This window comes from Procambarus clarkii, chromosome 32, assembly GCF_040958095.1.
Source record: "Procambarus clarkii isolate CNS0578487 chromosome 32, FALCON_Pclarkii_2.0, whole genome shotgun sequence".
NCBI classification, from domain to species: Eukaryota; Metazoa; Arthropoda; class Malacostraca; order Decapoda; family Cambaridae; genus Procambarus; species Procambarus clarkii.
Genome location: NC_091181.1, coordinates 15,181,734 through 15,209,580, shown reverse-complemented (window position 1 = coordinate 15,209,580; position 27,847 = coordinate 15,181,734). Strand labels below are relative to the sequence as shown.

Sequence of the window (27,847 nt, the reverse complement as noted above, 5' to 3'; positions counted from 1 at the left end):
GTGTGTGTGTTTTATAATTATATATCGTATCTTTAAGAAGAAAGTTTCTGTTTGGATATTCAAGGTTAGAAGCCAAATGCTTGGGCCTAGCGTCAATAAATTGTGCAGGAATAATGGTGATTTGACGGGGATTGTCATAGGCAGAACGAGGTCTTCCCAGTGCCACCCTTAAGAGGAGCACGGCCCCAATACCTTTCCTCATGAAGTGTGTTGGTGTGAAATGATATGTCCAAAATCCATAGATTTTTTAAATAATTGAAATAATAATACATTCAGATAATGACTTTAAAAACTCATGTGCGCATAATGTGGCACACTGTAAGTGTAGAGTTAGGGTGGATGCGTCCATGTACTCACCTACTTGTGATTGCAGGGGGTTGAGCTTTGCCTCTTTGGTCCCCTTGTCAACTGTCAATCAACTGGTGTACAGATTCCTGAGCCTATTGGGCTCTATCATATCTGCATTTGAAACTGTTTTTGGAGTCAGCCTCCACCACATCACTTCCTAATGCATTCTATTCGTTAACTACTCTGATACAGAAAAAGTTCCTTCTAATATCTATATTGCTCATTTGAGTACTCAGTTTCCCCCCTGAGTCCCCTTGTGCATGCATCACCTGTGTTGGATACACTGTCTTTATCTATTCTATCAATTCCTCTAAAAATCTTGTATGTGGTGATCATGTCTCCCCTAACTCTTCTTTTTTCTAGCACTGTGAGTTTCAGTTCCCGTAGTCTCTTATCGTAGCTTATACCCCTCAGTTTGATAACCAATCTAGTTTAATACCTTCGAACCTTTTCAAGTTTAGTCCTTGTTCTTGACTAGATACAGATTCCATGCTGGAGATGCATGCTCCAGGATTGGTCTGACTTATTTTTGGTATATACGACCCTAAATGATTCCTTACAGAAGTTTCTAAATGCAGTTCTTATGATGGCCAACCCAGCATATGCCACTGTTGATATCACAATAGACCTTCAAGAGACTTGTCTGGCACGATATCTGCTCCCATGTTCTTCTCTGTCCCAGATTCTTGAAGGATTTCATTAGTGGGAAATTTTCACATCAAATATATAACACAAATGTAACTGCCATAAGTTGTTAATTCATATTAGTTAGTCATCGAAATGTTACAGAAAACGGGGTTACGTTCCCACGGTCCGCTACTCAATTGTTCAGCCAAAGTTTTGGCTGATTTAATGTAAAATACACCTGTCTTGGGGATGGTTACACAATAAAATAAATCTGCTAAATTAATTTTATATTAAATTCTTATAATTGACCTCTAACCTATTCTTTCTCCCAAAGTACAAATATAAACAAATGGTTCAGGACCAGGGAGGAGGGAGGCGGCCATTGTAAACAAGAGCACAGCCATATTGGGAGTGTGGTGAATGAGAGTCCGACAAGCGGGCCTCACACAACAACTCAAGAGCTCCAGAAGCTCAGGAATCTGTACACCATTAGATTAACGGTTGAAAGGCAGGACCAAAGAGTCAAAGGTGAACCCCTACAAGCACAACTAAGTGAGTGCAACACAAATTTCCTCGTGCACGTTCTAGAAAGCAGCATGACATACAACAAAGGAATATTTTCACTATTTATTGTAGCAAATTGCAAGACAGAAGGAAAGTGCCACAGTTCGATTAGTTTATTAGCTCAGTTAAATTGGGCAATTATTTCTGTGTCTAGAACTAATCGTTAGGGGCATAGGAGGACAACACCCACCAGGGTAAGTTGTGCACTATTAATTACCTAAATTTCATGTGTAACACCTGTGCATATATATGTAGATATTACAATATTACGGTGTAATACTTTGGCAGGTGAATGTGACCACATGAGACATAGTTGAGCTGGTCACACCAGGATCACCCAGACGCCATTACTCTCTGGAGTTCACTTGTCTTGGAAATCTGATGTGGAATGACCAGCTTTCACACTACAAACAGCTGAGGATATAAATTCTTTACCTAACATAGTTGTGCAATAACAAACTAATAATTAAATCTACTGTTTAATTACAATAAGATTAAAATAAGAAACCGCCCAAAATGTGTGAAGGGAAGCTTACTGCTGACAGTAAATAATAAAATACAGTCCGCTTAGAAGTAATAAACACAATTAAATATCGTTTCTTGAAATAATAATAAAATCAATCTCCGGTAGATTTCCCCACATATTTTATAGACCGCAACGAACCGGATGAATCAGGAACATTATACTGGTTCTCAGACCACACATATTTATGGTCCTTTGAACCTAGATGATTCCTTAATGATCCTACAATTCTAGATTATTGTTACTCCATCAAATTAAATAAACCAGTGCAATAAATTAGTAATATATTAAATGCATCGCCAGTCAGTTACCCGCCTCACCGCGTTTTGTGGAGTTCATCCACCAAATTCGTGGCCTGTTATATCTGCGAAGTTTACCGGATATATTAAATTCACCCAAATTGTGGTTATGTCTTCACAAAGTTTGATCACACTAAATTTGGTGTTGTTGAATTTCTCGAAGTCACTAATAAAAGAATTATTTGTCACTCGGTAGCAAAATTTTTATCAGATCTGTGAGGCAAGATTTGCCATCCCTGAACCCATGTTAGTGGCAAGTCTTGCCTATATTTGCTAAGCCCTTTTCATACTGTCTCTCTGTGTCTTCTCTCACACTGAGGTATTCATTCCTGGTCCTCTGGTGTCTCCCATTGATCTCTGGCATGTTACTCCCCACTCTTGTTTTACGTTTCTTGCTTCCTTGCATGACCGATTATACCATTGTTTGGTCGTGATCCCTAAGTAAGGCTCGTGGTGTAGAACTTTCCCCATTTAATCAGTGAACCTCCTGACCTCAAGTAAATCATGTAAAAGGTCTAAGTTTGAGTGAAAGTCCAAGTCTTCTTCTTGGGGTTCACTGTGATACCAACTGGGGGAGCAATAAGAGCATCAGAGTTACAAGGAGTTAGGTAACAGGGCTTTCTTTCAGCTGGGCATCCAGCTGTCGTGATGCTCCTCTTGATGATGTCGTTAACTTCACTGTGCCTCAAGGGCCATCCCCCTGTGCTTTGGCAGAGTAGGCCATGGTGGCCATACCTGTCGGCCAGCACCTCGCCGCAAATACACCTCGTTTTGGTGTGGATTGGGGCAGCAAGGCAGAGGGCTACATCAATTCGGAGGACGTGTGGTGTGAGACGTGTGCCAGTTGCCGACATTGGGGTTGCTAACAGGAAATCCCCTGCATGTGGGACTGCTATTGCTGTGAGGCGAGCAACGTCATGTTGTGTTGTTGCAGCACTCAGGCACTCTGCAGCAACGTGGTCTACAATGGGGGCCATCCCAGCAGGAATGCTTGTGGGCTTTTGAGGATGGTGGTTGAGGTGATGGGCCTGCACGAGAGGCCCACTCTGTGGCACAACATGTAAAATTGGGATCGTGTACACCTGCCAGCTGATGTAAGTAGGAGGGTAGAATTTCCTTCACAAGGTCGTCGGATCCCGACGAGGAGGACAGGAAGGCTGATACAGCGATTTGCATTGCTGTTCAAAATCTGAGGCCACCAAGTCTTACGGGAAGAGAGACTTGTTTCCACTATAAGTCATCAAGAGAGAGGTTGAGGGCTTTTTTCTAGCATTGGTTTTTGTAACAGGTCATACTCACCTAGTTTTTGGCTACTGTAGGATGGTGAATACCTCAGAAAGTAGGTTAACCCTGGGGAGGGACAGACATCTGGTGATGAGGTAGAGTGCATCATGAGCATCAATATCCTCAATCCTCCCATCCATCCTCTTAAGGTCGGCGATTTTCTAATCAAGGACCTCATCAATGGCTTTCAATCCCAAGGAGGTTTCTAGGAGTGTGCTGTCTTCAGGTTTAGTTATATGGATATTTGGCCGAAGACCCTCTATTCTCTCTACGATGTCCTGGTTGGAAAATATTATTTCACATTTAGAAGGGTCAGATCGAGGCCTAAAACTTCATCTTGCTTCGGGATTTTTTTTTATGTCTTCCAGGTTCATCTTGAGAACCAGCTAGGGTACCATCATCCAAGAACCAGATGTTAAGCTCACTGGACAGGACTTCTGTGACTTGTTTGATGACTAGACAGAAAAGGAGAGGAGCAAAGGGGGTCATGCGGTTGGACCCCTTCTCGTGAGTCAATTTCATATTCACCAAAAAGAAGCATTAGATCCATACTGTAGCATAAATGTACAAAAGGGTAGAGGGAAGGTAAATAACGATGAAAGCACAGAGTACAGCATCCCTCCGCACCAAATTGAAGGCATTTTTTAAATCTAGCTTGATAAGGGCCTTTTCGTCTGTGATGTTAGCGACGAAACATCGAGCTGCGTGAGCTGCCGCCTCGCACCCTTGTGGAATGCCGAACACGAGCTGTTCTGGCTTTAGCATGTTGACCGCTGCATTACTAACTTTTCTTGTAGCAGCCTTTGCAACAAGAGGCCGAAGGGAATTCCCCACAGCTATTTGTCTGATTCCTCTATGCTTTATCTTTAGAGCCAGAGAGATGCTCCAAAAAGATAGGTCTTATGGTCTCTGGTATGTTGACGGCTAGACATGTGTTGGTGAATCTGGTTAGTTCCACCAGGAGGCCCTGTGCAATGTCACGCAGTGCAAGGTTGAGCATTTGTTTGATGTAGTTGGGTTTTAGTCCTATGAACCCACCTGCTGATCCTGCTGGGAAGAACAAGGCTGCTTTATGGACCACAGATTCGGCCATTCAGAAAGAGTCTGCTCCAGTAGCCTCCACTTGTAGAATGTCATTCTCACGTGGAGCCCTGGGTGGGTGTTTTTCCCTTAGAGCTTGAGCTGTTGCAGCATCTCTGTCAGCAATTGAGTTCTCACTGGAGATGACTCTTATTGCATCAATAGTGCTTCCTTCTTCTATTTTCTTGGTGACGGATGCTCTGATTTTTATGTCTCGGATACACCACTGTCGCTCTTCCTGCTGTGAGTGTTTCTCATGCGAGTTGGAAGGCGCACCTGGTTGTCCTCCCTGGGAAAATCTTTTATATCTTTGATGACTAAGGCAGCTAAGGTTTTGTCTCTTCTTGCAGGGGTGGCTAGACATATGTTGCCAAACAATAGGAGGTTGTGCAATGCTTGGGTCGTTCCAGGAGAGTCGTTGACCATTCTCAGGCGGGTGGATAATTTGGCTGCTGCATGGGGGCGGACTGCTTTGGGGATATGTTGTAAGGTTCTGGCCGATGTCGTTTTGATAGCTTCTAATAAATTATTTGTATAAATGAAGCTCTGGGAGGAGTTTTGTCTGACAGACAGTGTGGGCTGTTGATTGGTGTTGTCCCTGGGAGGGCGCAGAGAACCCAAACACCTGGTTCCATTGTGGAAATGATTGTGCACATGACCGTTACTCGACTGGATACAGCATACCTGGTCACACGTCTGACAAGCGTCTTTCCTACCCCTGCTTGATGGATCATCTTGGCTTGGAGAAGCCTGGCTGTCTGCTGAGAGTGGCGACATAGGCGGGAGCTGGGTGGGCACTGGGCGTGAGGGTGCGCGACGGGTGGAAGCTGGAGGGTGGGCGACGGGTGGAGGCTGGGGGGGATGGTCAGCTGGCCATGGCACTTATCACTCAAATGAGTGGTAATACATATACCCTGAACCCTGGACTTAAACCCTGGTCATTAAGATGGCAGGTACGCACTCATATCCACTGCACCATACTCAGAGCCCCAAACGGAAAATGTGTAGGGTTCCCTCACTGTCTCATTGCCTGGATGGGATGGGATACTGGTGGTTAAATACCCCGGAATTCCCACCTCTTTGGGGCTCTGAGTATGGTGCAGTGGATACGAGTGTGTACCTGCCATCTTGATGGCCAGGGTCAAGTCCCCTGGTGGGTGTGAGTGTCAAAAGTCTCTATACTTCAAACATGCGGTTTTAGGCAAGTATGTGCATTAACCACTTAACTGTGCCAACCGAGTATTCTCGGTCGGCAGGAAACTGCACCAACCGAGAAACCTCTTTTTTATTTTTCGGTACCAATTCTAAATGTGTACGAGGTTGGTTGTATACAAAATGGACTCTTAGAACCTCCAGTGGGAGGCAGCCATCTTGGAAAAAATTCCCAGAATGCCCTAGGGCTGCTGGCTGGGTTAAGACTGAATGAGCAACCATGGGTAGTGAACGCGCCTCTGGCTCCCAAACACCTGTCCAACGGTGTTGAAAGATAACGCTCTGTCAGTGAAATTCAAACCTTATTGTTTGAAGAACATAAGGGTCATAATATTGGTAAAGCTAGGCGCAATAGGGACCTAACACAAAGGTCGGATGCAAGTTATACAGCACCTATGAGGACGATACAGCAAGCGTATCCAGTTGTAGCTCTGAGCGTCACCCTTGCAATCCTATGCTATCTCCTATTTATTTAGATGATACATTGATGAATAGTTTTCTGCGTTCAGCGATGATGCATCTGATACAAGTACCATAGATGAACAGTGTTAGCGGCTTCCATGGTGGTGTTTTCCATAGATGTTTTCAAGAATACTTGAATCTCTTCATAACTGATGGACACTCTTTGAGGCTAGCTGAATCTCTTTCTGACTGACGGACACTCTTGAAGTAAGCTGAATCTCTTCCTGTGTCGGACCATACAAAGCGATCTTTTCAAGACTACCTTACAAATTGATCTTTTCAAGACTACCTTACAAATTGATCTTTTCAAGACTACCTTACAAATTGATCTTTTCAAGACTACCTTACAAATTGATCTTTTTCTATAATCTTTTCAATACTACCTTATGCTTTACAAGCATGGCTACATACAACCTACAAGTACTAAAGCCAAGGGTGTACGTGAGTGCGTTATTTGCAAGCACACAGAATGAAGAAACAGGAAGCGAAAATTTATCTGTACCTGGTGCACTGAGAGCGAAGTCGCGCTGTGTACCATGGGCTACTTCGTTGATTATTACTCACTTCCGAAGTACTGAGTGTGAAATATAGTGTGTTACTGTGTAAATAGTGTGTGAAACTGTACATATTGTAATTTTACTGAATTTTTAACAGGTAATATTGCGACAATAAACATTTATTGTGGACACATTACTAACACATGTATCACAGTTCCATGGAACATTATGAACGTTCTACTGTATACATATTGTAAAGGACACAAATATGCATTATATGCAATAAAAAATTTTTTAAATAAAACCGCATTGGAAATACATAAAACAAATAATTGAAAATATATTTGTGACAACAACCAGTGCTTGAATGGCCTGCGCAACGTGTCTGGGCGATTCACGCATGGGTGACCAGGGCCCTGATGGCATCAGAGCGCACCTTGTCCACGTCCCCACAGCCAAAGTAAGTGGAATTTGGTATTTATTTTTACATAGACATATTCAGGGAGGGAAATTTATAATTTTACGAAGAAAAAATAATTTTTTGGGAACACTTTATTTCATGCGCACCGGGAGGAATTTCACAATAAACTCGGCATAGCACGGTGTTTAAGCATGGACACCGTGTTCTCCCATATAACAGACCTTGATAGAAAACGTGTAGGGATCCCTCACTGTCTCATTGCCTGGAGAGGATGGGATACTGGTGGTTAAATACCCTAGAATTCCCACCTCTTTGGGGCTCTGAGTATGGTGTAGTGGATACTAGCGGATAAGATTTGCCATCTTGATGACCAGGGTTCCAGTCCCCTGGTGGGTGTAAGTGTCTAAAGTGTCTATACGTCAAACATGCGGTTTTAGGCAAGTATGTGCATTAAGCATGGACACTGTGTTCTCCCATATAACAGGGCTTGATAGAAAATGTGTAGGGATCCCTCACTGTCTCATTGCCTGGAGAGGATGGGATACTGGTGGTTAAATACCCAGGAATTTCCACCTCTTTGGGGCTCTGAGTATGGTGCAGTGAATACGAGTGTGTACCTGCCATCTTGATGGCCAGGGTTCAAGTCCCCTGGTGGGTGAGTGTCTAAAGTTTTTCTACTTCAAACTTGTGGTTTTAGGCACGTATGTGCATTAAGCATGGACACCGTGTTCTCTCATATAACAGGGCTTGATAGAAAACGTGTAGGGATCCCTCACTGTCTCATTGCCTAGAGAGGATGGCCCAGCAAACACAAAACGTTGTGGAAACCTTGATCAAAGTTTCAACATGGTTGTGGGGAGAGAAAAGTTTCATGTGTGGTTCAACAAGCACATGAGCAACCTTTAACCGAAGAACGGTTAAAGTATTTCTTTATGTAATTTAGTAAATGCTGCCTTTTCTTACACAAGTTTCACCTTTATTTATTAAAAAAATATTTTGTTATGTATAAATACTAAATTTATATACAGTATACATATAAATTGTCAATGCTGTGTCTTAGTTGTATGATAGGTGTGCAAAACATTTTCTTTTTATTATGATCCTGCAAAAAATTGTTATAACCCTGTTTGCTAAATGATGTATTCGGTAAAACAGTTTTTATGTTTAAATTATATTTTGGTACTTTATGCATAATACATCAACATAAATGGAAAATGCTGCTGCATAGGAGTATGAAGGACACACGCAACATTTAATCTACCATTTTTTTCAAATAAAAAATTAGAGTGCATCAAAATACCACTTTATCACATGCATCTGTATTATAGTAGATTTTACATTAAATATCACTGAAGTACAAATAGGTGAGTACAACTAGGTAAGTACAACTATATGAGTGAAACTAGGGGAGTACATGTAGTTAGGTGAGTACCCCTTGGTGAACACTACTTGATGAATACAAGTAGGTGAATACAACTACATGAGAACAACTAGGAGAGTACATGTAGGTGAGTACAACTTGGTGAACACTGCTAGATGAATACAAGTAGGTGAGTACAACTACATGAGAACAACTAGGGGAGTGCATATAGGTGAATATACAACTTGGTGAGCACTGTTAGGTGAATATAAGTAGGTGAGTACAACTTGGTGAGCAGTGTTAGGTGAATACAAATAGGTGAGTAAAATACTCACTTATAACACGAGAGCAACTAGTGTACTGTACAATGCCAGTACAACAGACACAATAGTTCCCACTAGCATGGTGTACAATGCCAGTACAACAGACACAATAGTTCCCACTAGCATGGTGTACAATGCCAGTACAACAGACACAATAGTTCCCACTAGCATGGTGTACAATGCCAGTACAACAGATACAATAGTTCCCACTAGCATGGTGTACAAGGCCAGTACAACAGATACAATAGTTCCCACTAGCATGGTGTACAAAGCTAGTACAACAGACACAATAGTCACTACTAGCATGGTGTACAATGCCAGTACAACAGATACAATAGTTCCCACTAGCATGGTGTACAAGACCATTACAACAGATACAATAGTTCCCACTAGCATGGTGTACAAAGCTAGTACAACAGACACAATAGTCACTACTAGCATGGTGTACAATGCCAGTACAACAGACACAATAGTCCCCACTAGCATAATGTACTAGTGGGGAACTACTAGTGGTGCATGCCCCCTACACAACCCTCCAAGCCCCAACACACCCCTACACGCCCCTACACATCCCTACACACCCCTACACATCCCTACACGCCACTATACAACCCTGCGCGACCCTACATGCGACTACACATCCCTGCAGGCCACTACACCACACTACACGCCTCTACACATCCCTACACGCCACACCACACCAACACACGCCCCTACACAACCCTACACGCCACTTCACAACCCTGCACGCCACTACACGCCCCTACACACCCCTACACGCCACAACACCACGCCAACACACGCCTCTACACGCCACTACATGCCCCTACACGCCCCTACACGCCCCTACACGCCACAACACGCCGCTATATAGAGGCTAATGCGCGTTCCAGAGGCTAATGAACTCTTTGCTCGCTAATGTGCCAAATTGTCCGGCGTATTTAGATGACATTGTGCTCTTTGATAGTAATTGGGCTGACCACATAGCTAGGTTACGCCAGTTGTTCACAGTTTTGAAAAATGCAAATCTAACCTTAAATGCGAAAAAGTGTCATTTTGGCCAAGGCACATTGACGTACCTCGGTTATGAAGTGGGCCAAGGAAAAGTGTTACCTCGGCAAGATAAAATCAGTGCCATCCTGGAGTATCCCATGCTCCAGTCTAAAAAAGACATTCAAAGGTTTAGCGGTATGTTTGCGTACTATCGATGCTTTTGTCAGAACTTTTCTAGTGTTGCCACTGCTCTCACAGATTTGTTGCGGAAGGCCGTTAAATTTAAGTGGTCATCAGATTGTGCAGAGGCATTTAAAAATTTGAAATTGATCTTAGCTTCCGCCCCAGTGCTCGCTAGTCCAAGGTTCGACCGACCATTTAAAATTCATGTTGACGCGTCTGACTCGGGTGCTGGTGCAGTGTTGTTGTAAACTGGTGTTGATCAAGTGGAAAACCCAGTATATTATTACTCTGTGAAATTTGACAAGGCGCAATGCAATTATTCAGTGGTAGAAAAAGAGGCATTGGCGCTAGTGTTAACATGTAAAAAAATCGAAGTCTACCTCACAGGTAATATAGTGGAAGTGTACACGGATCATAACCCACTAGTTTTCATGAATCAGATGAAGGAAAAAAATAAATGCATCCTCAGGTGGGCATTGTACCTACAGGACTTCAATCTTTCCATTATCCACCTACCGGGCTGGCTCAACGTGATAGCCGACGCTCTGTCCCAGTTGCCTGAGTAACATTCATCTGGGCCACAGGAAGCCATATACCAACTGTCATGCTTTAGTTATTTTTCTTTTGTAGGTTCTCCTGTGACATTAAATATTCCGTGTCCAATTTATTTACTTCCCTATTTTTTTTTTTGTGTATGTGTTTTTCTTTCAGAAAATTCTTTTGTACTTTTCTTGCAGAGAAATTGTTGTTTTGATTAATTTTCTTTTATGTCCTAGATTTTCCTTTTTATTCTCTGTATACTCTTACAAAAAAATATGACTATTTTTCTAGTAGTCACATTTTTTTCTCTGATGGGGGGAGGAGTGTTACGACCCTGGGTTCCTCAATTGGAAACCAGAGGTCAAGTTGAGCTAAATAAACTACTTTATATTATTTGGGACGCATGTCGAGGTGTCTTTGTTCGTATCTTCCTTGCCAGACGTAAGACGAATATTGTTTCTCACGGAGCAGTTAAAGATTGAGCTTGTGATTAATTATTAATTAATGAAATAGGCAGCAACTATGTTTACAAATGAGTAGAATGTATTAGTAAAGTAGATCTGAGTAAACTTGGATATAGGGCTGCTGTATGATTAGATGAGTAGTCTGCCGGCAGTGAGGGAGCTGGAAGGAGGCTGGTGGCTGCTGCTTCCTTCTCTGAGCTGGCGTCGTTGTGAAAAGAACCTCCTCCCCTTCCTCTTGCTTCTCTCCCTTACTTATTTCTGTGTCTACTTTACCAAGATAAGTATACTGTATTGTGTCCTCATTTTTTGGCATAAACATGTTCTGTGTGTAAAGTAGTACTGTGTATTAATTATCAGGTGATCACTAGTGTTTATATGGCTAGGTTACTCTAAGGGGATCCCAGTGGAACCACGTGGGCTCCAGTAGTACCAGTAAGCTACCTAGAGTCCTTGCTAGTGTCCCTTGCCTAGTATACTTTACCCTAGCTTGTGTTCATTGTAAAACCTTGTATCCTGCTTATGTGGACCAAGGCTTTTCACGTAAGATAGTGTGGTAAAGTAATTATTGTTATTGGTGTGAATGTCTATGGGGGGTTGTTAAGGGGTTAATAAATAAGTAAGTTAGTTTTAGAGAAGTATCCATTCTTCCTGTGTAGGAGATCTATTATCTACCTCTAGGCTGACACTGTCTTGTAGCCAATTAATTATCACGGGTTTTATCTTATTGGGGGCCGGGCCTTTAAGATCTCCATTAACTTGGGTACATCTTGATGCTAACTGCTGACCCTACACATAATTAATACTAGATCCCCTATAGCAGACACATCAAACTATAACACTACCCCATGCCACTACACCATGCTAATACACCATGCCACTACACTAAGCAACTGCACCACGTCACTACACCACACCAGTGAGGAAACTGCGAAAAGGGGAGAACAGATACACAGAGAATGACAAGGAAGTGTGTAAAGAACTCAACAAAAGATTCCAGGAGGTCTTCACAATAAAACAAGGAGAAGCACCTATACTAAATGACCCCCTCCCCGCTCAGCTCGTTGTCGCCATGTGGGGGCTTAGTGGGCGGCTGTCGGAGTGTGATGCTCCTTGGGACAGTCCTCTGTTCTTTTCTAGCCTTGTGCTCCTGCTGCCGTCCTCTCCAATTCTGCTGGGCATCTTTTCCTTTTCCTTCTGTTTCGTTTTTCTCCCCCTCTTCTCCTATCTGCTTGCCGTTTCCTGCCGACCTTTTGCTCGTTCTGGTTCTTCCCTTGGACTTCTTCTATTTTGACGCCCGGGTGCTTGAGGAGGCATACTCTTGCACCCGTAGAACTGTAGTACCCGACGTCGAGAGCGAGGGGAACCTTTTATTGTCAATCCCCCTTTCGTCACTGAACCCGATCTCGATGGACTGTCGGTTTCTTAAGGTGGCGTTTGTGGGGCGTATACTCACGACGCACCCCTGGGAGGCCCTGGCAAGATCGGCGATAGCTTCTTGTTGGGTGTCCTGCTTCTAATTGTGGCTCCATGGTGAGTGTGGGGGCACATTCGTGAATGAATTCTTCTTTTCGTAATGATGATAACCCCTGTTTCGGCTGCTTCTGGTTTACCTTCTCAGGCTCGTGGGGTGGGCGACCAAGCCCCCGAGTCGGTCCGTATTGGAAGACCGGGCTCTGTAGCCTCCGCTGCATTGGGCCCCGACCTTGCTCCTCCTTTGGCCTCTCTGACTCCTTCCCCTGGCTCCCCTCCCTCCTCTGTGGTTGGGTCGAGCCCCAAGCCCCCAGTGGTGACTACCTCGTCCCCTGGCGCGGCTCCTTCTCTAGTTGTAACTACTGCGCCTTTTAACCCCTCTCTCTCTGGGGGTTCTCACCGCCGTCCTCGTCACGGCCACCCTCGCTCGATTCCTTCCAGTTCTGCTACCTATCAAGCCTTGTTTGGTCCCGCTTCGTGGGCCAAATATTTTGATCTCCTCCCTCTTGATTCTGCGCCTCCTGACGATTTCTCCCTCCATCGACATCTCGTTGATTCCGTGGATGCCTCCATTACTTTCAACCCCACTCGTCTCGGTACACGTGTCGTTGCTGCTCCTTCTCAGGATGCTGCTTCCCGCTTGGCTGCCTTATCCTGCCTTGGCGAGACCCCTGATCGGGTCTCGAAGAACGCTCAGTTGAATGCCAGTGTTGGCACTATTTTGCTCCCGCCCATGTTGCGACCGGTGTTTGGGACCTGCGCGACTGCCACGACGATATTCGACATATCCTTGCTGCCCAGGGCCATTCTATTCTCCAGGTGGACACGTTTACTCGTCCCCCTCGTGGTAGTCGCCGTCAACCCCTCCGGGTTGTGAAGATTACCTTTGATGGTAGGACCCTTCCACCCTCTGTCATTCTTGCTGGTGCCAGGTGCTCTGTCCAAGAGTACATTCTTTCTCCTCGGCTCTGCAACAAGTGCTGGAGGTTTGGGCATGGTGCCCTCCGCTGTTCCGGGACTGTCTCTCTCTGTCCTTTGTGTGGTGGCGAAGGTCACTCTAAGTCGGAGTGCACTTCTCCCCAGGCTCGTTGCCTCAACTGCGGTGAGGCCCATCCTGCCTTCTCCCGTGCGTGTGTCCATTACAAGCTTGAGGCAGCCGTCCTCAACTTGAAGCACCGGGAGCGTTTATCTTTTCCTGAGGCGAGACGCCAGGTTCGCCGGCTCCCGCCTTATGCTAATATCTCTTATGATCGCGTGTTGCGCTCTTCCTCTCCTCGTCCTTCCCGCCTTCCTCAGACTCACAACCGTTTCCGGGCCTTGGACCCTGATGCGCCCACTGCCCCCTCCTCTATTCCTTTGGGTTCTCTCCCGAAGGATCCTCCTCCTGGTCCTCTGTCTGGGGTTCCCCTTCCTTCTACCCGGTCTGTCGTGTCTCCTGTGTCTTCTTTCTCGTCTCCCTCCGTTCCTCCTTCCCATCCTTCCCCTCCGTCTCTTGACTCTCCCCGCCGCCTGTCGGTGCAGGCTGATGTCCATCGCTCTCCAAACGGCCGTCATGTGTGCTCTCGTTCAGCTTCTCCTGTTGAGACGCTAGAATCCGTTGCCCAGTACGTGGTTGCTGGAACACCTGTCTCTTTACGTCAGAAGCGTAAACCTGGCTCCTCTCCTTCCTCCTCCCCGGCGGGTAAGAAGGTTTCACTTTCTTCCTCGGCCCCTACTTCTGCCTCTCTCGCTCCTTCCCTTCCCATTTCGGTGGTTGCGCCCCCTGTTCCTGCTATGGAGGTTTCTTTAGCCCCCGCCTCCCTCTCAGTTGCTGCCCTTGCTGAGGTACGCTCCCCTCTTTCTACCCCTCCTCTTTCTGCTGCTGTCCTTGCCTGCTCCTCTCCGTTGTCTCCTCCTCTTCCTCCTCCTCCTCCTCCTCCAGACCCCGCCCGCCCACCTCTGATCTGTTCTCCCGTTTCCTTCCCTCCGTCTTTGCTCAGTTTACCCATGCCCCCTAACCCTGACTTTGCTGACCCTGATCCCGACCCTGATATTCTTTAACGTGCTCTGTTTCTCTTTCGCCTTTGTTTCTTCCTTGTTCTCTGTTTTTGTCCTTTCTCTTCTCGTCGTTGTCCATCCTTCAATGGAACGTTCGAGGTTATTACGCTAATTTCCTCGAACTCCAACTTCTGATTTCGCGGTTTTCGCCCCTTTGTGTCTGTCTCCAGGAGCCAATGCTTGGTGCTCGTCCTGGTCGTTTTCGTGGCTATTCCTTTCTCTCCCCCCCCCCCCCCAGCCATTGCTGGGGCTTCTAATTCTTCTGCTCTTTTGATTCGTGCTGATGTTCCCTTTGTTCCTTTACTTTTTCCTTCACCTCTCCATTGTTCTGCTGCTCGTGTCTTTGTGGGTAAATGGTACACTGTTTGTTCCATTTATCTCCCCCCGAGTGTCCCGCTTTCTCTTCCTGATTTGAAACACCTCCTAGACTCCTTGCCGGAGCCTGTGCTCCTGCTGGGTGACTTCAATTGTCGTCATTCTCTTTGGGGAGACGTTCTGACGAATACCCGGGGTCGCCTTCTTGAGCCGTTTCTCCTCTCTTCTTCCCTGTCTCTTCTGAATTCTGGTGAGCCCACTCATTTGGACTCTCGGACTCGCACCCTTTCTTGTCTTGATCTTTCTCTCTGCTCTTCTTCTCTTTACTTAGATTTCACGTGGCAGGTTCTTGATGACCTCCATGGAAGTGATCATTTCCCCATCCTTGTTTCCATTTTCTCTTTTCGCCCTTCCCTCTCTTTCCCTAGGTGGCAGTTTGCTAAGGCGGACTGGACCCTATTTTCCCTCAGTGCTACTCTCTCTGACCTCTCCCTTCTGCCTCTCTCTCGCGCTCTCCTCCTTTTTCATGACACTGTCTTCAACGCTGCCCTCCGCTCTATCCCTCGCTCTTCCTCCCGGGGTCCACGGAAGTGCGTTCCCTGGTGGAATGCAGACTGTGCTCGGGCTGTCCGCTGTAAGCGTGCAGCCTGGAAGAGGCACCGCCGTAGGCAGACGACCGATTCTTTTCTTTTCTTTCGGAAAGCGAGTGCGGTGGCCCGTAGGGCCATCCGTACGGCTAAACGTGAATGTTGGGCATCTTATGTCTCAACAATTACGTCCGAAACCCCTCTGGCCCAGATCTGGAAGCGTATCCGCAAGATAGCGGGTAAGTTCGTTCCCGATGTTTCACCGGTCCTTCACCTCCATGATACTCTAGTGGCGGACCCGTTGCAGGTCGCTTCCGAACTGGGTTCCCACTTTTCTTCTGTTAGCTCTGGTCTTCATCTTCCCCAATCTTTCCTTCTTCGTAAACCTGTCCTTGAGTCTCGTCCTTTAGAAATCTGCACTCATCTTCAGCTTCCCTATAATGATCCCTTCTCTCTCTCTGAACTTCGTTCTGCCCTGGCCCTCTGCGGTTCTACAGCGGCGGGCTCCGATGGTATTCATTATGAGATGCTTCGCCATCTCCCTCCGAGCACGTTTCAGTATTTACTGAGTCTGTATAATCGGATCTGGGAGTCGTCGTCAGTCCCTGAGGACTGGCTCGATGCCGTTGTCCTCCCTGTTCGCAAACCGGGGTCTCTGGGTACTTCCCCTAAGGACTTTCGCCCTATTGCTCTCACAAGTTGTGTCTGCAAACTCTTTGAACGTATGGTTAACGTTCGTCTGATGTGGTTCCTGGAACACCATCACCTCCTCTCCCCTTCTCAATTTGGTTTCCGCAAGTGCCGCAGCACGACAGATGTCCTGGTGAACTTGGAGGTCTATATTCGTACTGCTTTTGCTGCGAAGACCTCCGTTGTTGCCGTCCTTTTTGACCTGGAAAAGGCTTACGACACCACTTGGCGTTATCATATCCTATCTCAACTTCATTCTTTTGGCCTTCGGGGTCATCTCCCTCTCTTTCTCTGCAGCTTCCCCTCTCGTCGTTCCTTTCGGGTGCGCCTTGGTACTGCTCTCTCTCCCTCTTTTCAGCAATACGAAGGTGTGCCCCAGGGTAGTGTTCTGAGCACTACTCTTTTTCTGGTTGCCCTCAATGGTCTTCTTTCCTCTCTTCCTTCTGGTGTCTTCTCCGCTCTCTATGTCGATGATCTTACCCTTTGTTGTCAGGGTGATGATTCGCCTCTCCTTCAACGCCGGCTTCAACTTGCAATTGATGCCGTGTCGTCTTGGGCCACAGATCATGGCTTCAAGTTCTCTACTTCTAAGACTTGTGCCATGACTTTTACGCGGAAACGGGTTGTTCTTCGTCCCTCTTTGTCCCTTTATGGTCATCCCCTTGAATACAAAGATTCCACGAAGCTTTTGGGGTTATTCCTTGACACTCGTTTGTCTTGGTCTCCCCATATCTCTTACCTCCGTGTTGAGTGCCCTTACCCTCCTTCGGGTCTTGTCCCATACTTCTTGGGGGGCAGATAGGCGCACTCTCCTTGCTTTACATTCCTCTCTCGTCCTGTCTAAGCTCGATTATGGTTGCCCTGCTTACTCGTCTGCTTCTCCTTCTACTCTTCGCCGTCTTGATGCTTTGCACCATACTGGGTTGCGCCTCAGTTCTGGTGCCTTTCGTTCGACTCCCATCCTTAGCTTGTATGTTGACACTGGCTTCCTGTCTCTCCAGGACCGCCGTGATCGCTACTGTCTTCGCTATCTTGTGCGGTCCTTGCAACATCCTTACTCTCGCCTCTGTCGTGCTTTAACTTTTACCCCTCCTGCGGTTCCTGTTCCTCTTCACCACCTCCCTCTTTCTGTCTGCATACAGGATTCTCTTTCCATTCGTATTTCTGATGTTTCTCCTCGTGTTGTTCCTTCTTTGCCCCCGTGGAGGGTCCCTCTTCCGCGGTTTTGTACATCCTTGACCCGTATCACTAAAGCTTTTACCCCTCCTACGGTTCTAAAACGCCTTTTCCTCGAGCACTTTTCTTCTCACTCCCGCTCCGTTTCTGTCTTCACCGATGGGTCTAAGTCAGCGGACGGTGTTGGCTACTCTGTTGTTTTTCCTGATCGCACTCATATGTGTCGCTTGCCTCCGGAGACTAGCATCTTTACAGCGGAACTTTATGCTCTTCTCTATGCTCTTCGTCTCCTACTTTCTCGTTGTCAGTCTTCCTTTGTAGTTGTTGTTGACTCTCGTAGTGCCCTCATGGCTCTCGGGTCGTTTAATTCGGTTCATCCAGTAGTTGTCGAGATCCAGCATTGGCTGTTTCTCGTTCACAGTAAATTTAAGTCGGTTGAGTTCTGTTGGGTTCCCAGCCATATTGGTGTGTCTTTAAATGAGCGTGCGGATGCTGCCGCCAAGGAAGCTGTCCGCTCTCGTCCCATCTCCCGTAAAGGCATTCCGTATTCCGACTTTTACCCGGTTATCCATTCCACAGTCCTTACCCGTTGGCAGGCTTCTTGGTTGTCTGTTACTGGTAACAAGCTACGTACTCTTAAATGTTGTGTTTCCTCGTGGCCGTCCTCCTTCCACCGTAACCGGCGGTGGGAAACAGCTCTGGCGAGGTTGCGTATTGGCCATACTCGCTTAACCCATGGTCACTTGATGGAGCGCCGCCCTGCTCCTTATTGTCCTAGTTGCATTGTCCCTCTTACGGTCGTGCATGTCCTTCTTGAATGTCCTGACTTCCAGGACGAGCGTGTGTCTTGCTTTCCGACCGCCCCTCGCGGTCACCTGTCCCTCGATAGAATTCTTGGTGACTCGGATACTTTTGATATCGTTCGCCTTATGCGTTTTTGTTCTCGTATTGGCATCCTTGGTGATATTTAGCGCCCTCTGATTATTTTGCGTATTTGATGGTGCTACATAGACTTCCCGGTTTGGTGCCTTCTTTTGATAATTACTTAGTTACTTACACTAAATGAGGAGGAGGCAAACCAAGCAACCTTGGAGGAATTTGACATCACCAGTGATGAGGTCAAAAGGTGTCTGCTGGAGCTGGATGTGACAAAGGCTGTTGGGCCTGACAGAATCTCACCATGGATACTAAAGGAAGGTGCAGAAGCACTAAGTGTGCCACTGTCTAAGGTGTATAACAGGTCACTGGAAACAGGAGACTTACCAGAAAGTTCGAAGACAGCTAACGTAGGCCCAATATACAAGAAGGGTGACAGGCAAGAGGCACTGAACTACAGGCCAGTTTCCCTAACTTTTATACCATGCAAGGTGATGGAGAAGATCGTGAGGAAAAGGCTCGTAGAGCACCTGGAGGGAAATAACTTTGTAAAGCACCATCAACATGTGTTCAGGGATGGTAAATCGTGCCTCACAGGTTTAATAGAATTCAATGACCAGGCAACAAAAATTAGGCAGGAAAGAGAAGGGTGGACCGACTCCATTTTTCTGGACTGCCAGAAAGCCTTTGATACACTACCCCATAAAAGGCTGTTAAAAAAGTTGGAGCAACAGGCAGGAGTAAAAGGGAAGGTGCTCCAGTGGATAAGGAAATACTTAAGCAACAGGAAACAGCGAGTAACGGTAAGGAGGGAGACATCAGAGTGGCGAGATGTCACCAGCGGAGTCCCATAGGGTTCAGTACTTGGACCCATCCTGTATCTAATATATGTAAACGATCTTCTGGAGGGTATATACTCGTTCCTCTCAATGTTTGCTGATGATGCAAAAATTATGAGAAGAATCAAGATGGATGAAGATAGACAGAGGCTACAGGATGACCTGGACAAACTGGAAGATTGATCTAGAAAATGGCTGCTAAAGTTCAACTCAGGAAAGTGTAAGGTAATGAAATTAGGCGAAGGGAGCAGGAGGCTGAACCCAAGGTATCATGTGGGAGGTGAAATATTTAGGAGGTGAGGAATGTTTTTAGACTCTTTAGTGCAGGCTTGGAGTAACTTTCTCATTGTGCTCTCTGGAATGTCAAGAGGGGTACAAACCAGATCACAATATGCTCTGTCCTTCATCATCCTGATTGTTTCGTCCACAGGCACGTTGGTAAACAGACTTCACATCGAAAGAGGCTATTATCCCTGTGGCCCATGCTCCCCCGCAGTAAGTCAACGAATTCCTTTAGAGACTTCAGGCTAAATGCGCAAGGTACATAAGGAGTCAGCATGCAGTTGAGTCGCTTAGCCAGTCTGTATGTAGGTGTGGCAGATGATTGGCCGAAGTGGGTTTCCAGGCTTGTGGGTCTTGACATTCCCATATGCGTAACCAGGTTTTTATTCCTCAATAACCTTTGGCTGGTGGAGTCCGGATTTCTTGGCGTTCACAGTTTCAATCAGTCTGTTTACCGTAGTTTTCAATTCAGCTGTAATGTCCTTCGTTACCATTTGGAATTTAGTTTGGTCGGAGAGTTTGAGGTTTATTTTTGCCAGATATTCGGTTTTTTTAAGAATAACGTATATTGGCGACTTGTTACCTCACCTGATGATAATCTCCTTATTCTGACGAAGGCTCTTAGCTGCCGCTTTGAGCTCGGGGGACAGTATGGTGCTTCTGTTGTTACCTCGAATCTTTACTCCTGCAATAAGTTCTGCTTGTAAGGTGTCTTGCAAGTGTATGCATGTGTGTGTATGTTACGCATATGAGAATGTCAAGACCCATATTCGTAGTGAAGTGACGAGTGTAGGCTGGTCAGCCCCTGTGTCTGTGTATTCACTTAGCTGTGCTTGAGGGGGTTGAGCTATGCTTTTTTGGCCCGCCTCTCAACTGTCAGTCAACTGTTACTAACTACTAACTAATTTTTTTCCCACACACAAACACAGACAAATACACACAGGAAGCAGCCTATAACCGCTACCTACCTACCAGGTACCTATTTACTGCTAGGTAACAGGGGCATCAGGGTAAAAGAAACTGCCCATTTTTTTTCTCGCCGGCGCCGAGAATCGAACCCGGGCCACAGGATAACGTGTCCAACGTGAAATCCCCACAACCACTTGTCTGTGCTGATCTAGTTGTACTCACGTAGTTGTGCTTGTGAGAATTGAGCTCTGACTCTTTGGTCCCACCTCTCAAATGTCAATCAACAGGTGTACAGATTCCTGAGCCTGTGTAAGGAGTTAGCCTCCACCACATCACTGGCTAATGCATTCCATCTGTTAACTACTCTGACACTGAAAAAGTTCTTTCTAACGTCCCTGTGGCTGAGTTAGGTACTCAGTTTTCACATGTTTTCCCTTGTTCGCGTACCACCCATGTTAAACAGTTTATTTTTATCTACCCATTCAATTCCTCGAAGAATTTTGTAGGAAATGATCATGTCTTCTCTTATTCTGTGTTCCAGTGTCGTGAGGTGTATTTCACAGAGCCTTTCCGCGTAACTCATGCCTCTTAGTTCTGGGACTAGTCTAGTGGCATACGTCTGAACTTTTTCCAGCTTCGCCCTGTGCTTGACAAGGTACGGGCTCCATGCTGGGGTTGTATACTCCAGGATTGGTCTTACATATGTGGTATACAAGGTTCTGAATGATTCCTTACACAGATTCCTGAAGGCAGTTCTGATGTGAGCCAGCCTCGCATACACCACAGATATTATTCTTTTGATGTGGGCTTAAAGAGACAGGTTTGGTGTGATATCAACTCCTAGATCTTTTTCTCTGTCCGTTTCATGAAGGATTTCAACTCCCATTCTGAATCCTGTTTCTGGCCTCCTGTTTCCACTGCCTAGTTTTATTACCTTACATTTACTCGGGTTGAACTTTAGTAGACATTTATTGGACCATTCATTCAGTCTGTCTAGGTCATCTTGTAGCCTCATACTATCTTCCTTCGTCTTAATCCTCCTCATAATTTTTGCATCATCAGCAAACAATGAGAGGAATGATTCTATAACCTCTGGTAGATCATTTACATATATCAGAAACAGTATGAGTTCAAGGACTGAACCCTGCGGGACTCCACTGGTGACGTCTCGCCTCAGAGGCCTCACCCCTCACAGTGACTCGCTGTCTTCTGTTACTTAGGTACTCCCTTATCCAATGAAGTACCTTCCCTTTCACTCATGCCTGCATCTCCAGCTTTCGCACTAGTCTCTTGTGTCGTACTGTGCCAAAGGCTTTCTCTGAATCCAAAAATATGCAGTCTGCCCACCCATCTCTTTCTTGCCTGATTCTTGTTGCCTGATCGTTGAATTCAATTAATCTTGTGAGGCATGATTTGCCATCCCTGAACTCATGTTAGTGTTGAGTCACAAAGTTCTTTCGCTCCAGATGTTCCACTAGCTTTTTTCGCAAACTTTTCTTCAATAACTAGCATGGTATGCAAGTTAGGGACACTGGCTGTGCCTCCTGTCTATCCCCCTTCTTGTATATCGGGTCTACGTTTGCCATCTTCCAATGTTTTGCCAGTTCACCTGTTACCAGTGATTTGTTATACACCATGGAGAGGTGCAGGCACAGTGCTTCTGCTCCTTCTTTTAGAATCCATGGCAATATTCCATCCGGGTCTATAGCCTTTGTCACATCCAATTCCAGCAAAAGCATCCTTACATCCCCAACTGGTAATCTGAAATTCCTCTAGTGGTGCCTGAGTAACTATTCCTTCTCTTATCTCTGGAACTTCTTGCTCTAATGTGAAGACTTCCTAGAATTTCTTATTGAGTTCCTCGCACATTTCTTTGTCATTTGTAGTGAATCTGTCTGCCCATATGCTCAGTTTCATTACCTGTTCTTTCACTATTGTCTTTCTCCTGATGTGGCTGCATAGCAATTTAGGTTGAGTCTTAGCCTTGCTTGCTATGTCATTTTCATATTGCCCTTCTACCTCTCTTCTTACCATGACGTATTTATTCCTGGCTCTCTGGTATCCTTTTCTGCTCTCAAGTGTCCTGTTATTTCTATAGTTTCTCCATGCTTGCTCATTTACTTAGTTGCTTAGCTTACATCTCTGATTTAAACTGTGGGTTTCTCATCTGCATTTCATTTTTTTTTCCTTTTGGGCTGGGATAAACTTTTCTGCTGCCTCCGTACACTTCTGTGTGATGTATTCCATCATGTCTTGGGCCGTCTTTCCCCTGAGCTCTGTTTCCCATGTTATATCTGTTAGGAATTTTCTCATCTCCCGATATTCACCCCTGGTTATCTCAGTAGGGATATAAAGATAAACTCCTCTAGTGGTGCCTGGTTAATTATTCCTTCTCTTATCTCTGGAACTTTTTCTTTTGTCTAACATGAAGACCTCCTGGAATTCCGTATTGAGTTCCTCACACACTTCCTTGTCGTTTGTAGTGAATCTGTCTGCCCCTATTCTCCAACCCGTTCTCGCAAATTCGTAAAGTCAATATTGACTTATTAACTACGTGCATAGGTGATATACTAAACATAATAGATACCCCTAAAAAGATTCATAGAAAACACCGACCTTACCTAACCTTGTTAGTATCTTAAGATAAGCATCTTATTGCTTCGTAATTACAATTATTACTTAACCTATACCTATTATAGGTTAGGTAATAATTGTAATTATGAAGCAGTAAGATGCTTATCTTAAGATACTAACAAGGTTAGGTAAGGTCGGTGTTTTCTATGAATCTTTTTAAGGGTATCTATTATGTTAAGTATGTCACCTATGCACATATTTAATAAGTCAATATAGACTTATTAAATTTGCGAGAACGGGTTGTATTCTCAGTTTCATTACCTGTTCCTTCATTGTTTTTTTCTTCTGATGGACTGTGCAGCAACTTAGGTTATTTCTTTGCCTTGCTTGCTATGTCATTTTCGTATTGCCCTTCTGCCTCTCTTCTTACCCTGACGTATTCATTTCTGGCACTCTGGTATCCTTCTTTGCTCTCAAGTGTCCTGTTAGTTCTATAGTTTCTCCACGCCCTTTTACTTAATTGTTTTGCTAGCCTACATCTCTGATTAAAGCACGAGTTTCTCATCTGCATTTCATTTTTTCCCTTTTGGACTGGGATAAACTTGTCTGCTGCCTCCTTACACTTCTGCGTGATGTATTCCATCATGCCTTGAGCCGTCTTTCCCCTGAGCTCTGTTTCCCATGTTATATCTGTTAGGAATTTTCTTATCTCCACATAGTTTCCCTTCTTCGACAATATACTCAAACGTCAGTACACTGTGATCGCTCATTCCTACTGGGGCCTCAAAACCGATTTCCCTTATGTCAGAGTCGTTCAGAGTGAAGACTAGGTTGAGTCTTGCTGGTTCATTGTTTCTTCTCATTCTTGTTGGTTCCCTGACATGCTGGCTTAAAAAGTCTTGTTGCCACCTCCAATAGTTTAGCTCTCCATGTTTCCCCTCCTCCACGCAGTTCCTTGTTCTCCCAGTCAATCCTTCCATGATTGAAGTCATTCATGATGGGCAGATGGGATCGAATTCTACAGGCAGCAGAGGCTGCCCTCATAATTATAGTGTTAACTGCCATGTTCTTACTCTCATACTCCTGCCTGGGTCTTCTGTCGTTTGGTGGTGGGTTATATATCACTGCTACTACTACTCTTGGTCCTCCCATCGTCATGGTGCCTGTTATGTAGTCTTTGAACCCCTCGCAGCCTTGGATAATCATCTCCTTGAAACTCCATTCCATTCTCATGAGTAGGACAACTCCACCTCCTCCCCTTCCTTCCCTCTCTTTCCTTATTACAGGGAAGTCGAGGGAAAACACTGCATTCGTTATGATTCCTGAGAGTTTTTTCCGTGAGTACAATTATATACAGGTTTACTGCTTGTGTTCTTTCCCTAATTTCACTTGCCTTGCTTGTAATTCTACATATGTTCAAGTACATAACCTTGAAACTAACTCTTTTTCTGCCCATCCTCAGTTTCTGTTGATTCAACTGGAGTAGGGAAACAGTGAGGGTCCGGGATGGGAAGGGGGAAGAGGGGCAATGGGTTGTGAGGAGGGCTGGGAGGATCTGGTATGGAGGAGGGCTTGGGGGTGGGGGGTAGGAGAGATAGGAGGGTTTGGGAGGGGGGTGTGAGGGAAAGGACAGGGCTTGGAGGATGGAAGAGAAGGGAGGGCATGAGTGGGTGGGGGAGAAGAGAGGGCTCAGGGAATGGGGGGTAAAGTGGGGGACTTGGGGAGGGGGGGGGAAGGAAACGCGCTTGGGGGGTCAAGGGAGAAAGGAGAGCTTAGGGGGGGGGGGTCGGTGGGGGAAAAGGGAGGGCTTGGAGGTGGGGAAGAAGGGAGATCTTTGGGGGATGGTGGGAGAAGGGAGGCCTTGAGAAGGTGAAGGTGGGAGGGAGGGGGGTCCAGGTGGCCACTTAGCGGAGGGGGGGGGGGGCAGGGGGCTGGGGTAGGTAGGGCTTCTATTGGGTGGAAAGTGCGTGTGATCTTTCTCCCACTGGGGCCGTTGAGCTGCCTGAAGAAGGCAACCCTACTCCCCTCTGGGAATGTAGGGTTCTGGACTGTGTGTGTGTGTGTATGTGTGTGTGTGTGTGTGTGTGTGTGTGTGTGTGTGTGTGTGTGTGTGTGTGTGTGTGTGTGTGTGTGTGTGTGTGTGTGTGTGTGTGTGTGTGTGTGTGTGTGTGTGTGTGTGTGTGTGTGTGTATGTGTGTGTGTGTGTGTGTGTGTGTGTGTGTATGTGTGGGTGTGTGTGTGTGTGTGTGTGTGTGTGTGTGTGTGTGTGTGTGTGTGTGTGTGTGTGTGTGTGTGTGTGTGTGTGTGTGTGTGTGTGTGTGTGTGTGTGTGTGTTTGTGTGTGTGTGTGTGTGTGTACTCACCTAATTGTGCTTGCGGGGGTTGAGCTCTGGCTCTTTGGTCCCGCCTCTCAACCGTCAATCAACTGGTGTACAGATTCCTGAGCCTATTGGGCTCTATCATATCTACATTTGAAACTGTGTATGGAGTCAGCCTCCACCACATCACTTCCTAATGCATTCCATTTGCTAACTACTCTGACACTGAAAAAGTTCTTTCTAACGTCTCTGTGGCTCATTTGGGTACTCAGCTTCCACCTGTGTCCCCTTGTTCGCGTCCCACCAGTGTTGAAAAGTTCATCCTTGTTTACCCGGTCGATTCCCCTGAGGATTTTGTAGGTTGTGATCATGTCCCCCCTTACTCTTCTGTCTTCCAGTGTCGTGAGGTGCATTTCCCGCAGCCTTTCCTCATAACTCATGCCTCTTAGTTCTGGGACTAGTCTAGTAGCATACCTTTGGACTTTTTCCAGCTTCGTCTTGTGCTTGACAAGGTACGGGCTCCATGCTGGGGCCGCATACTCCAGGATTGGTCTTACATATGTGGTGTACAAGATTCTGAATGATTCCTTACACAGGTTCCTGAACGCCGTTCTGATGTTAGCCAGCCTCGCATATTCCGCAGACGTTATTCTCTTTATGTGGGCTTCAGGAGACAGGTTTGGTGTGATATCAACTCCTAGATCTTTCTCTCTGTCTGTTTCATTAAGTACTTCATCTCCTATTCTGTATCCTGTGCCTGGCCTCCTGTTTCCACTGCCTAGTTTCATTACTTTGCATTTACTCGGGTTGAACTTCAACAGCCATTTGTTGGACCATTCACTCAGTCTATCCAGGTCATCTTGTAGCCTCCTACTATCATCCTCTGTTTCAATCCTCCTCATAATTTTTGCATCGTCGGCAAACATTGAGAGGAACGAATCTATACCCTCTGGGAGATCATTTACATATACCAGAAACAGTATAGGTCCAAGGACTGACCCCTGCGGGACTCCACTTGTGACGTCTCGCCAATCTGAGACCTCACCCCTCACACAGACTCGTTGTCTCCTGTTGCTTAGGTATTCCTCTATCCACCGGAGTACCTTCCCTCTCACTCCAGCCTGCATCTCCAACTTTCGCACTAGCCTCTTGTGTGGCACTGTATCAAAGGCTTTCTGACAATCCAAAAATATGCAGTCTGCCCACCCTTCTCTTTCTTGCCTTATTTTTGTTGCCTGGTCGTAGAATTCAAGTAACCCTGTGAGGCAGGACCTGCCATCCCTGAACCCATGTTGATGCTGTGTTACAAAGTTCCTTCGCTCCAGATGCTCCACTAGTTTTTTTCGCACAATCTTCTCCATCAGCTTGCATGGTATGCAGGTTAGGGACACTGGCCTGTAGTTCAGTGCCTCCTGTCTATCCCCTTTCTTGTATATCGGGACTACGTTAGCTGCTTTCCAAATATCTGGCAGTTCCCCTGTTGCCAGTGATTTGTTATACACTATGGAGAGTGGTAGGCTCAGTTCTCTTGCTCCTTCCTTTAGAACCCAAGGGGAGATTCCATCTGGGCCTATAGCCTTCGTCACGTCCAACTCTAGTAAACACTTCCTTACTTCCCCACTGGTAATCTCAAACTCTTCCAGTGGTTCCTGGTTAGCTATTCCCTCACTTACCTCTGGAATTTCTCCTTGTTCCAAGGTGAAGACCTCCTGGAATTTCTTATTCAATTCCTCACACACTTCCTTGTCATTTGTAGTGAATCCTTCCGCCCCTATCCTTAATCTCATAACCTGTTCCTTTACTGTTGTTTTTCTCCTAATGTGGCTATGCAACAATTTAGGCTGAGTCTTTGCCTTGCTTGCGATGTCATTTTCGTATTGTCTTTCTGCCTCTCTTCTCATCCTGACATATTCATTCCTGGCATTCTGGTATCTTTCTCTGCTCTCCAGTGTCCTGTTATTCCTATAGTTTCTCCATGCCCTTTTACTTTGCTGCTTAGCTAGCCTACATCTTTGATTAAACCATGGGTTTCTCATCTTCATTTCTCTGTTTTCCTTTTGGACTGGGACAAACTTGTTTGCTGCGTCCTTGCACTTCTGCGTGATGTAATCCATCATATCTTGGGCCGTCTTTCCCCTGAGCTCTGTTTCCCATGCTATATCTGTTAGGAATTTTCTTATCCCCTCACAGTTTCCCTTTCGGTATGCTAACCTTTTGGTTTCGGTATCCCTCCTCGAGTTCAATAACCCTTCTTCAATCAAGTACTCAAACACCAGTACACTGTGGTCGCTCATTCCTACTGGGTCATCAAAACCGATTTCTCTTATGTCGGAGTCGTTCAGAGTGAAGACTAGGTCGAGTCTCGCTGGTTCGTCATTGCCTCTCATCCTTGTGGGTTCTCCGACATGCTGCGTTAAAAAGTTGCTTGTCACCACCTCCAATAGTTTGGCTCTCCACGTATCCTCGCCTCCATGCGGTTCCTTGTTCTCCCAGTCAATCTTTCCGTGATTGAAGTCGCCCATGATGAGCAGGTGGGATCTATTTCTACAGGCAGCAGAGGCTGCCCTCTCAATTATAGTGTTAACTGCCATGTTG

The 27,847-nt window shown here is 45.9% G+C and overlaps 1 protein-coding gene across 1 annotated transcript in view; it reads left to right on the top strand.

Moving 5' to 3' along the window:
• Positions 1-27,847, top strand: part of LOC123759271 (probable glutamate receptor) — a 119,244-nt gene that overhangs the window by 71,849 nt on the left and 19,548 nt on the right. The window lies entirely within an intron of this gene.